Below are 16,392 nucleotides of genomic sequence, written 5' to 3'. Positions count from 1 at the left end.
AACATTTCCTTGTCTTCGTATGTTCCTGGGCAACCAGCCAGGAGTTGCCGGCAGCAGCCTGACAGTTGGACTAGATTATCCTCATGGTCTCTTCCAACGCTATACAGTGGGACTTTGAGTTACAAACACTTCGGGTTACAAACTCCTCTAACCCAGAAGTAGTACCTCGGGTTGTGAACTTTTCCCCAGAATGAGAACAGAAATCGCGCGGCGGCAGCAGGAGGCCCCACTAGTGAAAGCGTGCCTCAGGTTAAGAATGGTTTCGGGTTAAGAACGGACCTCCAAAACGAATTAAGTACTGTAACTATGTTCAGTTGAACTTGGTTAGAATTCCCCTTCTTTCTTAAAAGGGCAATTAGCCATTAAACACACACACACACACACACACACACACACACACCATTACCATTTTAAAGTGCCCTTCAATTAATTTATGAGCACACACAATTCAATTACTAGGTAGTACTATTGCATTTGACTTCATGTGCATCTGCACTAGTGCAGTTCACAAATTAGGCTGAAGTCCAAACTTACTTTATGCCAGGCTTGGGAGGGGGGTTAGATTGAGCAGAAGTATGCCTCCCCTTTACTTCTGCCAGCTCAGGTGGCTGCCTGACACCAGCACACACCTCCCCTTTCAGCTCACCATTGGGATCCCTGCTGGCAGAACCCAGTGGATAGCCCTACAATGGAATATTCAATGGCCAGGGCATCAGTTGGGCACACCGGGTTCCACCCAACATTATGGCTGCCCTGTGTGTGTGTGTGTGTGTGTGTGTGTGTGATGTCAGGCCCACGCATGACATCACATGTTGCTGCCAACGCGAGAGGGCCCAACATAGCACCCTGCTACAGCGCCCAACACATTGGGTCACCTGGCTGGGCACCCACAGTGAAAATTTTGTGGGTGCCTCAGCACCCAAGGCCCCCCCAAAGATGGCACCTATGGGTGGAGGTGAGAGTGGGTCAGGATCCTGGAGTCTGATCCATGCCCAATCACTGTGTCAGTCCGAAGTAGTCACAGGGACTGGGCCCAATCTCTCTCGCACACCTTTGTTGCACAGAGCCTTGGTGGTGGAAGGAGCAGGTTTGTATTGCAGTCTTGGGGCAGATTGACATTTGTGGTTTATAACCGTAAAAATGTGTTTTTTCCACTGGCAATGGAAAACTCCATTAAAGGTTTTTAACGTTATTAAATATAAAGTTCTATTAGATCAATGTAGATCCACCCTTGGTCTCTGAATCAGCTAATATAATGACTTCGGTATTCTATGCTGTGAGCTGGTGCAGTTGTATACCTTGAGAGGGCATCCCATGAGCCCTTGCCACTGCCCTTCTTCCACTGGTGTTCCGATGTCAAAGCAGCATGTTGCGGCAGTACCAGAGGGGGTTTGATCTGCTACATCCAAAGTCCTACTGTTCACCTGATATTCTCCGGAATGGAAGGGAAGGACCACCAGGTAAGATTGCTATGTCTGAGGTTGAGCTCGTCAGTTTGCATTTCTTAGTACAGAAAGTATTGATCTGATGTGTAGAGATATTTCCTATTCTACTTAATTCAAGAGGGTTCTGGTAGTGTCTCTGTGTGAAAGAAACAGGCAGAAGGTTCATGATGTTTGGGTTATTCCTTCAGAGAAGCTGAGTACAGCTGGCTTAAACTGGTTCTCTTATCTCTTTCAGTCATCAGGCCTGGCCAAACTCGGCCCTCCAGCTGTTTTGGGACTACAATTCCCATCATCCCTGACCACTGGTCCTGTTAGCTAGGGATGATGGGAGTTGTAGTCCCAAAACAGCTGGAGGGCCAGGTTTGGCCATGCCTGGTCAAGGTCATGCTGACTATAAAAGTAAGGCCAGAAGGAGCCTGACATTCACTTTCTCTTCTCTTTTCCTTCTGGTGTGGTGTTCTATACATAATATGCTTAGTGTTAAAGTTTAGACTTGTTATAAGTTATTATAAGTTTAAGTTAAGTCTGCTGCAACTGGATTTCTTATGGACAGTGCCAATCCTGAATGTATTGGATTTGTGACCATTATGCTCATTTGCCTTCAGAAGCAGTAAAGCTGTGCTGGATGAAATATTAATCGCCTCTGGTCTATTTTTTGGGACTCCTGCAATGTGTTTGTTACTCTGCTAACTATACATTGGAATCTGCTCTGGATCAATATTGAATAGAATTTCAATGACAGAGCTATGAATCAGGAAGTCCCACATTCAAATCTCGCCTCTGCAATGAACTTCCTGAATAGCTTTAGGCTAGCTCCTCTGTAAAAAGTAGAGACATCACCTTGCCAACAAAGGTCTGTATAGTTAAAGCCATGGTCTTCCCAGTAGTGATGTATGGAAGTGAGAGCTGGACCATAAAGAAGGCTGATCGCCGAAGAATTGGTGCTTTTGAATTATGGTGCTGGAGGAGACTCTTGAGAGTCCCATGGACTGCAAGAAGATCAAACCTCTCCATTTTTAAGGAAATCAGCCCTGAGTGCTCACTGGAAGGACAGATCGTGAAGCTGAGGCTCCAATACTTTGGCCACCTCCTGAGAAGAGAAGACTCCCTGGAAAAGACCCTGATGTTGGGAAAGATGGAGGGCACAAGGAGAAGGGGACGACAGAGGACGAGATGGTGGGACAGTCTTCTCAAAGCTACTAAACTGAGTTTGACCAAACTGTGGGAGGCAGTGGAAGACCGGATTGCCTGGCGTGCTCTGGTCCATGGGGTCACGAAGAGTCGGACACGACTAAACGACTAAACAACAGCTTCTCTGTCTATCCCGGCCCCAGTCCCCATTTGAAATGTGGACGGTCATAGAATATGAGTTCTTGTAAAGATTATGGCTGGATAAGACAAGCGAAACAGGTTGAACACTTGAAAATGCTATACAAATGTTAGCTATTATCAATAATAGCATCATCCTGCTTGTATTCTGCTTTTTCTTTTTTTTTTAAGTTTGTAAGAGGCTCACACACACTGCCCTTTATGTCTGCTATATTCCCAGATGCAGGACACATTCCTCATTCAGATATTTTTTTCTCCAGAAGACTTTTGTCGCTTGAATCGTTTCAACAGGGCCTAATTATTTATAATGTCTGCTCTCTGACCTCTTGCTTTTTTTCTTTGTTTCCTTCTTGCCTTAAGTGGCAGAGCTAGCTAGGTAAACATCAGTCTGGCTGAGCAGCGGCTATTTCATTCATAATTGTAAATAAATGAACAAAGGGAAGAAATCCCTTGCAGGCCCCCGCAGGCATCCTTTTCATTACACATTCATGATGATTCGTATTCACAGTGGTATCAGGGAAGCTATATGTGATCCTGCTTTCAATACTTATTTTTATTTTTATTATTTATTATTAATACTGTTTGCACCTCCAAAAGTCTTGAGGAAGACCTACTGCTTCTTTCCCAAACACTGCATGTCCTGTAACATCCTGCTGAAATCCTGTAAATAATAATAATAATAATAATAATAATAATAATAATAATAATATTTTATTTGTATCCTGCCCTACCCGGCCGAGGCCAGGCTCAGAGTGGCTAACATCATAAAAACACAAATGTGTCAGTTGTTGTTGTTGTTGTTGTTTTATTGGCACCACTTAGATTAGATTGTCATGCAAGATTATTCCTTCAAATGGCAATAAAGCAGCAACACGCAGGAAGCATCACAGAACAACCAATGCAGCCAAATGATGTTCGGAAAGTCCAGTATAAATCTACTACCAATGCACTATTATTGCATTAATGACATATTAAAGGTAAAGGGACCCCTGACCATTAGGTCCAGTCATGACCGACTCTGGGGTTGTGGCGCTCATCTCGTTTTATTGGCCGAGGGAGCCGGCGTACAGCTTCCAGGTCATGTGGCCAGCATGACTAAGCCGCTTCTGGCGAACCAGAGCAGTGCACGGAAACACCGTTTACCTTCCTGCCGGAGCGGTACCTATTTATCTACTTGCACTTTGACGTACTTTTGAACTGCTAGGTTGGCAGGAGCAGGGACCGAGCAACGGAAGCTCACCCTGTTGCGGGAATTCACACCTGTCAAAAAACCTTCTGTCTGGATGGGCCTGTGGCGATCACACAGGGTCCCCGGACATTTCACCGTCTATTGATCCCTGCGCCACCACTTTATTTCTCGCTGCCACCACCCAGGCCCTACCTGGTACAATCCTGAGTCCAGTCAGGGTTAAATTAGAACATAAACTTCTGTTTATTTATTGCGGTTTAACAAGCATGTGGTTTCATAAATGGTATCGGTCAATTACAATCACGGTGTGCCTATCCAGACCTATAACTTCCGCTACCTGCTCTCCCTCACTAAACCACCTCTCAGATATTTACTTGTCTTCCTAGCCCCTAACTGTTCCTGACTCAGCTTATTTCGCTACACTCACTCAACCTACCCACAGACTCTCTCCCAATTCACTCCCACTCCAACCAACCTCCCAACGAACTCCTCCCTTTGCCCCTCCCAGAGCTGGTTTTATAGTCCCTCTGACTCCACCCCCCTGGGTTCTGATTGGGTAACTTGTTTAACTATTTCACCTCCAACACTCTCATATGTTAACAGCACAGGGCCCTACATATTGTAACCATTTGACAGGGATATGTATTGTAACAGGCCCTCCAAGTGTCTATATTTTCCAGGGACAGTCCCAGAATTACAGAAGTCCCAGTTTCTGATTTGATCCCAGAATACCGCGCTTTTCCTTAGGATGTCCCTATTTTCACTGGAGAAATGGAGACTATGGTAGGACATCCATATTTTCATCAGAGAGGTGTTGGAGGGTATGGAATAGGACGTCCCTATTTTCATCAGTGAAATGTCGGAGGGTATGTCATAACCAAGGCAGCACACAGGTCCCCTGATCTGATTCAGGGCTCTGTCTGACACTTCAGAGCAGCCCCAATCCATGGCAAAGCATTCAGCAAAGAAAAGTGTGGAAATATAGGTTGTAAAACCTTTAAAATGTGCCGTTTCCAGCAAATCCCACTTCCCTAGCACAAAGGCAGATCACATGTTTAGTAAGTTATTAGATGGTTTCCTTACAAAACTCTTCAAAGGTCAAATTCATGTTCTTTTCCATACAGCAATCAGGAAAAGTTGGACAGGCAGTAGACTGTTGCTTGGTTTTCTTGTTGTTGTTTAGACATTTAGTCGTGTCCGACTCTTCGTGACCCCATGGACCAGAGCACGCCAGGCACTCCTGTCTTCCACTGCCTTCCGCAGTTTGGTCAAACTCATGCTGGTAGCTTCGAGAACACTGTCCAACCATCTCGTCCTCTGTCGTCCCCTTCTCCTTGTGCCCTCCATCTTTCCCAATGTCAGGGTCTTTTCCAGGGAGTCTTCTCTTCTCATGAGGTGGCCAAAGTATTGGAGTCTCAGCTTCAGGATCTGTCCTTCCAGTGAGCACTCAGGACTGATTTCCTTCAGAATGGAGAGGTTTGATCTTCTTGCAGTCCATGGGACTCTCAAGAGTCTCCTCCAGCACCAGAATTCAAAAGCATCTCTTCTTTGGCGATCAGCCGTCTTTATGGTCCAGCTCTCACTTCCATACATCACTACTGGGAAAACCATAGCTTTAACTATACAGACCTTTGTTGGCAAGGTGATGTCTCTGCTTTTGAAGATGCTGTCTAGGTTTGTCATTGCTTTTCTACAAAGAAGCAGGCATCTTTTAATTTCGTGGCTGCTGTCACCATCTGCAGTGATCATGGAGCCCAAGAAAGTAAAATCTCTCACTGCCTCCATTTTTCCCCTTCTATTTGCCAGGAGGTGATGGGCCCAGTGGCCATGATCTTCATTTTTTTGATGTTGAGCTTCCGACCATATTTTGCGCTCTCCTCTTTCACCCTCATTAAAAGGTTCTTTAATTCCTCCTCACTTTCTGCCATCAATGTTGTGTCATCTGCATATCTTGAGGTTGTTGATATTTCTTCCGGCAATCTTAATTCCGGCTTGGGATTCATCCAGCCCAGCCTTTCGCATGATGAATTCTGCATATAAGTTAAAGAAGCAGGGAGACAATATACAACCTTGTCATACGCCTTTCCCAATTTTGAACCAATCAGTTGTTCCATATCCAGTTCTAACTACAGCTTCTTGTCTTGTTGCTTAGGCAAAACTTCCTAAACTTTAAGTATAGGGAAATGTTAGTTTCAGACTCCATTCTTTCTGAAACCAAAGAGGCTGGTTAAAGCCATGCAGCTGCAGGGAGCAGCTCAGAATTCACACTGAACTCACGTGTGGACTGAGTAGATCAAAAAGCTTGGTTGCCAATTTCCTCCCAAGGTGAGGGGAAGTGACATAGGCGTGAGGACTGAGCATGCTCCGTGGCCACAGAATGTTCACGGGCTATTGGGGGACATCAAATGGAAGACAGCACAGGTGGCAACAGTGAACAAGATTGCTCCACACTGCAGCATTTTATTGCAGGCCCTGATTGTGTAAACTGTTTCCATGGTTCAATTCAGCTCCTAACTCCTAAGCTCTTGTCCTCTGTCTGAGATGCATGGATTACATCACTATCCTCTCGATCCATTGGAAGGAAACCCAAGCGAATTCCCAGCAGGATTTCCATGGGTTTTTTATGCCACCATTAACCTGCACCACGAGCCCTTCACTTGACAGATCTTGAAATTACAAACTCCTTTCTTTTTTTGAGTGAGTGTAGCAGCAGGAAGAGGATTGCAATGGGTTTTCTAGGAAAAGGAGACGTGGCTGTGAATATTCAGAGGAAGGATGCCCTCAGCGGGTCATACAGGTGTCAGGAATATCAAAGATAAATGAGGATATTGATAGAAGAGGAGCCTGTAGCTGCAGGAATCAGTTACATAAGCTCACCCAGGAAGAACCAGGTTTTCAGTACAATGTGTTTGAACTTCCCCAGGGCTAGCTGCTGACCTGTGCGAGCTGGATCTATCTGGTCCTGTCTCCTACAGAATGCTAACCTGTGTTTAGCTGGCTCAACTATTAAAAAGAAAGAAAGAACTAATTCCTAATGGAGGCTGGCCTTCAAGGCAGCCGTTTCCAAAGCAATTTTAAGCAGATATTTCAAGCAAGACAGGCATTGTTCTCGGTGAATAAAGCAATTCCAAAGGCACCCAAGCGTTAAGTGAGAAAGCTTAAAAACACATTTTATTATTTTTTTTAATATGAAAAAAAGCCTGAATCTGAAAGACAGAAAGAGAAATATAAACCATACTGTGCCAACATTTTACACCAAAACAGAACACTTTGCCTCTCAAAGATTTCAAGGACCCCATAATGCGAAGCTTTTCTTTCATTCTTATATTTCAATTTTGCCCGTTCTTTTTTTTATCCCCCCCCCCCCCCAAGGAGCTGGGGATGGTATAAGAGGTTTTTCTCCTTACATTTGCATCTTCACACCAGCCCTGTGAGGTCAGGCTGAGATACTATGACAGGCCCTAAACCACCATGGCCAAAGGACCAGGACCCAGAACCTTATCCAACGCTCAACCACAATACCCTCCAGTTACTATAACTATACCACACTGGATCTTTGAAACAAGGCTGTCTGGTGTACTGGTTAAAGTGTCGGACTAGGACATCAGAGGCCAGGGTTCAAGTCCCCAGTCGGCCATGATGCTTGTTGGGTGAGTGTGGGCCAGTCATGCTCCCTCTCTCTGTCTCTCTCTCTCTCTCTCTCTCTCTCTCTCTCTCTCTGTCTCTCTCTTGGCCTAAACAATGTCACAGGGTTGTTTTGAGGATAAAATGGGGAGAACCATACATGCCACTTTGAACTCCTAGGGCAAAAAGGTTGGATATAAATGTAATGAATATGTAAGTATAGTACAGTGGTACCTCAGGTTACATACACTTCAGGTTACATACTCCGCTAACCCAGAAATAGTGCTTCAGGATAAGAACAGAAATCGTGTTCTGGCGGCACGGCAGCAACAGGAGGCACCATTAGCTAAGATGGTGCTTCAGGTTAAGAACAGTTTCAGGTTAAGTATGGACCTCCGGAACGAATTAAGTACTTAACCCGAGGTACCACTGTAAACATGTTAAATCCAGGTGTGTCTAATGCAGGTCTGCTCACCAGTAAAGGTAAAGGTAAAGGGACCCCTGACCATTAGGTCCAGTTATGGCCGACTCTGGGGTTGCAGCGCTCATCTCGCTTTATTGGCCGAGGGAGCTGGCGTACAGCTTCCGGGTCATGTGGCCAGCATGACTAAGCTGCTTCTGGCGAACCAGAGCAGCGCACGGAAACGTGTTTACCTTCCCGCCAGAGCGGTACCTATTTATCTACTTGCACTTTGACGTGCTTTCAGACTGCTAGGTTGGCAGGAGCAGGGACCCAGCAATGGGTGCTCACCCTGTCGCAGGGATTCAAAACGCTGACCTTCTGATCGGCAAGTCCTAGGCTCTGTGGTTGAACCCACAGCGCCACCCGCGTCCCTTCTGGTCACCAGTAGAGCTGTATAATCTATAGACTTATCCTCTTATTCATTCATTCACTCACTCATTCATTCATTCATTCATTCATTCTTTTCAAGTTTATACATTTCACTAATTTTATACGTTTCACCAATTTTACAATCATTTTGAAATTTCAAAACTTGACTTCCTTCCCCCTCTTCCTTAAATTTGTTTTTAATATCTTCCACATATCCAAAATTAACTTAATTTGCTCATTTATTCTTTCTTAAATATATACTCTTATAAAATTGCAGGTTGTTACAATAATCCTGCCAATGTTTTTTATCTGTAAATACTCAATAAATCATTTCCATTCTTTTATTTTAAAAAATTGTTACCTTGATTTCTTATTCTTCCGGTGAGTTTCGCCATTTCTGCATATTCCCTAAGTTTTTGTATCCATTCTTCCTTTGCTGGGACTTCTGCTTCTTTCCATTTTGGGGTGAGTAACATTCTTGCCGCTGTAGTAGCATACATGAATAAGTTTCTATACAGTTTAGGTAGTTCTGTCCGTGTAATTCCTAAAAGAAAAGCTTCTGGGGTTTTTTTTAACCAAAGTTATTTTGAACATCCTTTTCAATTCATTATATATCATTTCCCTGTAAGCTTTAACCTTATACAAGACCACCACATATGATAAAAAGAACCTTCTTTCTCCTTATATTTCCAACACATTTTTGCCAGTTAACTCGGTGTTAAAGGTAAAGGGACCCCTGACCATTAGGTCCAGTCGTGACCGATTCTGGAGTTGCAGCGCTCATCTCGCTTTATTGGCCGAGGGAGCCGGCGTACAGCTTCCGGGTCATGTGGCCAGCATGACTAAGCCGCTTCTGGCGAACCAGAGCAGCGCACGGAAATGCCGTTTACCTTCCCGCTGGAGTGGTACTTATTTATCTACTTGCACTTTGATGTGCTTTTGAACTGCTAGGCTGGCAGGAGCAGGGACCAAGCAACAGGAGCTCATCCCGTCGCAGGGATTCGAACCGCCGACCTTCTGATCAGCAAGTCCTAGGCTCTGAAGTTTAACCCACAGCACCACTTGCTATATATAATTTTCATATAATTTCATATAATTTTCTCTTAAACCATAACATACTATAAATTTTATATCCATATGGATATAAAATTTACAGCAGCCATACAGTCCTGCTTCCGCCTGCCTTCATGAGTAGGGCAGTGTGTCCCCTGTTACCTGCTCCGATGAAGGTTGACCAATGTACTCCCCACATGATGTTACCACTGGCCTCAAAGACAGAAACTGGTCACTGTGACCTCATGTTGCTGCTGCTTGCTTGAAAAAGCCCCCAGCCATTGTGACTTCATGCTGATGCTGCTCACCTGAAGGAGAGGGACTGGCCACTGTGACCACATGCTGATGTCACCTGCTTGAAGGAGATTGGCCATTGTGACCACATGCTGGTGCCAGGATACTGACTAATCCATGTGTCCCCATTCGGATGTCCTTCCCAGGAAGAGAGAAACTGGCCAAGGTACCAACCCACCTGAAGGAGAGAGAGGCCATCCTTTTCAATTCATTGTATATCATTTCCCAGTAAGCTTTAACCTTGCAGGAGGGTGGAAGAGTCTACTAACTGCCTGACTTCTTTTTTTTTTTTTTTACAGATAGATATTTATTGATTTTCCAAAGAAAAAGAAAAACAAAAAGGAAAAACCACATACAACAGACAAAAAGAAAAAGAAAAACAACAACAGAACACAAAACCAATGAACAATATGCACAATAAAGAAGTTTTCTTAATGTCTGGACAAAATATAAAGACTTGCTGGAAAATAAAACACCAAGGTGGCTTTCACCTCTGGAAGCCAAGGCCCGAAAAAGACCCAATATGGAGGCTAAATGGCCAAAATATTGGGAAATACTAGAAAAGGATGGAGATAACTGGAAATTGCAGAGTTTGGAGAAAATGAAAGACAAAGTGCGAGATTGGTTACATTACGCTCAGATTAAAGAAGTTTTTAAAAATGATAAGAAACTAGGGTTCCAGGTGGAGAAATCGAAACTAGAAACAGAATTGTTAGAACCAAAGATTAAGGTACTTTCAAGGATGTATAACTTGCTGTTGAAATGGAATACACAAGATGAAACGGTTAAATCGGCTATGATAAGGTGGGCACAGGACATTGGGTATAATATCATGTTTGAGGACTGGGAAAGGTTGTGGAGTAATGGATTGAAATTTACTGCATGTAACGCTCTGAAAGAAAATGTAATGAAAATGATTTATAGATGGTATATGACCCCAGTCAAACTTGCAAAAATTTACCACCTGTCTGATAATAAGTGTTGGAAATGTAAAGAGTGTGAGGGAACGTTCTTCCACCTCTGGTGGACTTGCCCTAAAGTGAAGGCGTTCTGGGAAATGATTTATAATGAACTGAAAAAGGTATTTAAATATACCTTCACTAAGAAACCAGAGGCTTTCCTTTTGGGTATTGTCGGCCAAGGGGTGGTAAGGAAGGACCAGACATTTTTTATGTATGCAACAACAGCAGCAAGGATACTTCTTGCAAAATACTGGAAAACTCAAGATCTACCCACACTGGAAGAATGGCAGATGCAACTGATAGACTACATGGAACTGGCCGAAATGACCGGCAGAATTCGTGACCTGGGAGAAGAGAGGATTGAGGAGGATTGGAAGAAATTTAAGAATTACTTACAAAAACATTGTAATTTGAGCGAATGCTAAATAAGATGCTAGACCAAAATAACTGAGCACCACTAAACTTAGAAGTTTTTTTAAGAAAATAAGTAAGACTGTGAAAATTTAACTCCTTTTGAGAACTATAAGATTATGAAACATAGAAGGGATATAAGAATCTAAATAAGATGATAAATTGCTGACAAAATGTTATAACGATGAAAGTGGGAGCGGGAGATGTGAGGAAGTCCAAAGAAAATGTGAAACTATGTTAAGACAAATGTTATATTGTTTATTATGTTTATTTCTATTGTAAAACCCAATAAATTGCTTTAAAAAAAAAAAAAGAAGAAGTTTTCACCTACAATTTTACATTGTCGTCTCTTTCTGGGCTTCCTTCAGCTCGTCCGTAAATCTTCCGTAGTAGAAATCAAAATTACGCATTACCTAGTTTGTATTGTCATTATACATTTCTCTTCCTCTATTTTCATTAAACAATAACTCTTAGTCTTTCACAGTGCTTCTCTGAATCCCCTTAACGTTATTTGTCCTTTACTAATATGTTCCAGGTAATCTACGTATTTTCCCCATTCCTTGATAAACTTTTGGTCTCTTAGGTGTCTAATCTTTCCCGTCAATCTATCTAAGTCCGCGTAGTCTAGTAACTTTAATCTCCACTCCTCTATTGTTGGCATTTCCTGTTTTTTCCACTTCTTGGCGAGGGTTATCCTTGCTGCTGTAACTGCGTAATATACAAATTTATGATCTTTCTTTTTTATTTCATTCCCTAATATCCCTAACAGGAAGATTTCAGGTTTTTTTATAAACGTATACTTTAACACCTTCTTTAACTCAGTGTATACTTTTTCCCAGAATTCTCTCACTCTCCCACACTCCCACCACATGTGGTAAAAGGAGCCCTCCATCCCTTCACATTTCCAGCATTTGCTGTCTACTTTGTACATTTTCGATAGTTTCACAGGTGTTATATACCACCTGTAAAACATCTTCATGACATTCTCTTTCACCGTTATACACGCCGTAAAGTCCAGACCTTCCTTCCATAGATTCTCCCAATCCTCAAATTGTATGTTGTGACCCACATCTCTAGCCCATCGAGGACGAACTGCCTGACTTCTTGACTGCTAACTGGTAATTAATGGTTTAGTTCATTTAGCATTAGCTCCCTATAAACTCCCTCTGGTTCAAGAAAGGGTATGTTTCTCTCATGATTCTTATTAACAAGGCTGATGTTAGAGTGGGCGACAGACTTGACATAGGCTAACCAAATGATCCTCATGACTCACCCATAGAGAGCTGGACTGTCCTGCATCAAAACATGTTACTCCACACACACACACACACACACACACACACCAGCATCACAGTGACTTCTCTGTTAAGGATAATGATTTAATTTCTTGAAAAGGGAATGATTACTTATGTTAAATAACTGCCTACTTTTAACATGGGTTCCCACCCCCTCTGGCAGTAGCTCTTGTGTGATTGACTGTGAGTCACATGAGAGAGGCATTCCATTCTGTGTGACTGTTATTCCAGGGACTGTTGTTTTTGACTGCTTTTTTCTCTGTTTGTGAGGGAAAACGGCTGCTAAGAGAGGCTTCTCGGGATACTGCTGTGTTGTGTTAGTGTGATCTGTCTGAAGTGAAACAGACAGAGGAAGATCCCTGAATGTTGATAGGGAGAAACCTGTGCAGGATGTCTCTGTGAGGAACAAAGGGAATACTGTGAAGATGAACGTAAAGACCTTTCATAAGAAACTGTAAGGCCTGAACGAAGTAGAACTCTGATGCAAGTCTCAACACAGTTTTGTTTATAAGTCCAAGTAAAGCCATTTCCCGTTCACGGGGAAATGATGTTGCGGGCTGGGAGCTAGCCCACGCGCATGGGGCGGATTATCCCCTGCGCCATTGGTTGGTCCTCGGCCACGTCATCCCTAGGCCGTCCAATCCAGATGATCTGGGGGCGTATCGCAGGCTATTTCAACTGCCCACAGCTGAGGACTCGCCCCTTTTCTCCCTACTTGGGCAGTTCTCCCGCCCTCCCTCCTTTAGGTTAGGCTCTTTATTTCTTGACCTTGCTATGGACCTCGGTTGGTCGCCTTGGTTGTCCTAGGGGCCTGGTAGGAATTTTTTCCCACTTGGCAAACTGGCACCGGTTTTTCGCCTACCTCGTAGCAAATCGTCATAATTTTGTAAGGTTTGGTGGTTAGGCATTGGAGTATTAGGTTGAAGGGGAGGGGAGGTAGTGGCTATCACCTACCGCTCCTATTTCAAGGGTATTCCATTAACGGAATCCGGGGGGGGCATGGTCTCTGTCTGAAGCCCCAGACGGGGGGGCTAGGGCCATGGCACGCCCCTAGCAGTGACCCTGGGGGAGTTCCTAGTTGATGTGCATCAGCAGGGCTCCGCCTACTGGTGGTTAACCCTTCCAAGACTCCCTGCGGATGGGCAGGAGTCATATATAGTCGTGTGGTTTACAATGCCTAAGCCAATACCACTCACATTCTGTAACCAATAAAGTTGTGGCCTTTTTCACCCATTAACCTAAAATACTGTTTCATGCGTCTTTATTCCATTTCCTGGGAGGGTTTGGGACCTTGCCACACGAGAAGACTTCAATCTACAATTCAAGTGAGAATGTACCCATGTTTGAATGAGCATGGGATTGCAAATATATTCATCTCAGTTATATGTTTATGAAAGTAAGGTTCTTTTGAATGTAAAGAGTCTGGACATTGTATAGTCTTTATAAAGAAGCTCTCAATCACTTAGAAGAGTTATTTAGCTTCCTTTTAAATATATATATATATATTTATTACTTTTCCAACAATTTGAACACACACAAAAATAAAAAGAAAAAAGAACAATACAATACAATACAAAAACACTACACAACACATTAAACTAACAAAGCAAAACAAAAACAGTTTAAAAAAACATCAATTTCAATATCTTATCTTTCATTCACTTATTTCAGTGACCTCCTCACACCTCCCTTTTTGTATTCCACTTCTGTTAATTGTTTCAGCAATTCCTTTCCATCTTCCTCTGCTTTCTATCCTTTAATTATCTTAACAGATTCTAGCCTTATTTTTCCCTTTAATACTCTATTAATCTATTTATACTTAATTCCTTATAACATTTCTACTAAAGCCATACAACTTCATTCCAACATTTTTCTAACATTCATTAATTTTACAGTATTTCTGTAAATAGTCTTTAAACTTTTTCCAGTCTTCTTCCACCGACTCTTCTCCCTGGTCTTGGATTCTGCCAGTCATTTCCGCCAATTCCATATAGTCCATCAACTTCATCTGCCATTCTTCCCGGGTGGGTAAATCTTGTGTCTTCCAATACTTCGCGATGAGTATTCTTGCTGCTGTTGTTGCATACATAAAAAAAGTTCTATCATCCTGAGTGTTCCATTTCAACAGCAAGTTATACGTTCTTGACAAATTCTTAATTTTTGGATCTAACAATTCTCTTTCCAATTTTGATTTTTCCACCTGGAAACCAACTTTTTTGTCCAGATTGTATGCCTCCATTATTTGATAATAATAGAGCCAATCTCGCACTCTGTTTTTCAATTTTTCAAAACTCTGCAATTTTAATCTGTCTCCATCTTGTTCCAGAATTTCCCAATATTTCGGCCATTTGGCCTCCATATTGAGTTTTTTCTGTGCCTTCGCTTCCATTGGTGACAGCCATCTCGGGGTTTTCTTTTCTAACAAATCCTTATATCTTATCCAGACATTAAACAATGCTTTTCTAACAATATGATTTTTAAACGCTTTATGTACTTTTACCTTATCGTACCACAAGTATGCATGCCAACCAAATACATTATTAAAACCTTCTAAATCCAACACGTCAGTATTTTCAAGAAGCAGCCATTCTCTCAGCCAGCAAAAAGCAGCTGATTCATAATAGAGTTTAAGGTCTGGCAGGGCAAATCCACCTCTTTCTTTGGCATCAGTTAGTATCTTATATTTTATTCGAGGCTTCTTGCCCTGCCAAACAAATCTAGAACTACCTTTCTGCCACTTCTTGAAACAGTCCATCTTATCCAAAATTTGCAATGTTTGAAACAAAAACAACATCCTTGGCAGCACATTCATTTTTATCACAGCAATTCGGCCTAACAATGATAACTTCAAATTTGTCCATATCTCTAGATCCTTTTTCACTTCAATCCAACATTTTTCATAATTATCCTTAAATAAATTCACATTTTTAGCAGTCATGTTAACTGAGTTATTTAGCTTCCTAGTTGTAAGCTACTCTGCTACTTTGCATATCATCCAAATTTATTTATTTATATATATACATAACATTGTCTTGGTAGTCTTCCAATTACATAAGCCACAGTGACTCAGGTTAATAATAGTAATAATAATAATTTATTATTTATACCCCGCCCATCTGGCTGGGTTTCCCCAGCCACTCTGGGCGGCTTCCAAAAAAATATTAAAATACTGCAATATATTAAACACTAAAAGCTTCCCCAAACAGGGCTGCCTTCAGATGTCTTCTAAAAGTCTGGTAGTTGTTGTTCTCTTTGACATCTGGTGGGAGGGCATTCCACAGGGAGGGCGCCACTACCGAGAAGGCCCTCTGCCGGGTTCCCTGTAACTTGGCTTCTCGCAGTGAGGGAACCACCAGAAGGCCCTCGGTGCTGGACCTCAGTGTCTGGGTAGAACGATGGGGGTGGAGACGCTCCTTCAGATAATCACAGCACAATCATTTTCCTGTATCTGTCATGGAGGCAGCTAGCCTTAAAGAAGGCACCTTGGGGCAGATTTCATGGAGAAAACCAGCTGTGACATCTCCTGTCCACACGGCCCACTGCTCAAAACTTGGGTTAAGGGCACCTATCCCATTCATTTAAATGGGGCTTGGGCAGGAAGCAGCATCAAATACATCCCAGATTCATTGCATCCTGTTTTTCATTTTGCATGTCTAGACCCCGCAACCACCCCCTTGTTGAAGACTAAAACACACCAGGACACAGATATTAGGTTAATGTTATTGGGCAAATTTTGGCCTCAACTTTATTGATTACAGAATGTGAGCGGTATTGGCTTAGGCATTGAATGGACCCGACTATATCTGACTCCTGCCCATTGCGCAGGGAGTCCAGTAAGGGTAAACCACCAGAAGGGGGAGCCCCGTCGATGCAAACCAACTCGAGCTCCCCCTGGGTTCCCGATGGGGTCGTGTCATGGTCCTAGCCCTGCCCTGGGCTTTGGACAAGATCCACACCC

At 42.9% G+C, this 16,392-nt stretch overlaps 1 long non-coding RNA gene across 2 annotated transcripts in view; it reads right to left on the bottom strand.

Annotated features, from left to right (window-relative positions):
• The window catches only part of LOC308473679, a 147,246-nt gene extending 133,825 nt beyond the window's left edge, over positions 1-13,421 (bottom strand). For both annotated transcript variants that reach the window (XR_013984186.1, XR_013984187.1), the window contains exons 1-2: positions 12,236-13,421; positions 9,635-10,038 (exon numbers count right to left, since the gene is read on the bottom strand). This is a non-coding gene — a long non-coding RNA (uncharacterized lncRNA). The remainder of the gene's footprint in view (positions 1-9,634; positions 10,039-12,235) is intronic.
• Between the last annotated feature and the right edge of the window lie 2,971 nt (positions 13,422-16,392).

Source organism: Podarcis pityusensis, assembly GCF_964106645.2.
Source record: "Podarcis pityusensis genome assembly, chromosome: 3".
NCBI lineage: Eukaryota > Metazoa > Chordata > Lepidosauria > Squamata > Lacertidae > Podarcis > Podarcis pityusensis.
This window is presented reverse-complemented; position numbering and strand designations above follow the sequence as displayed.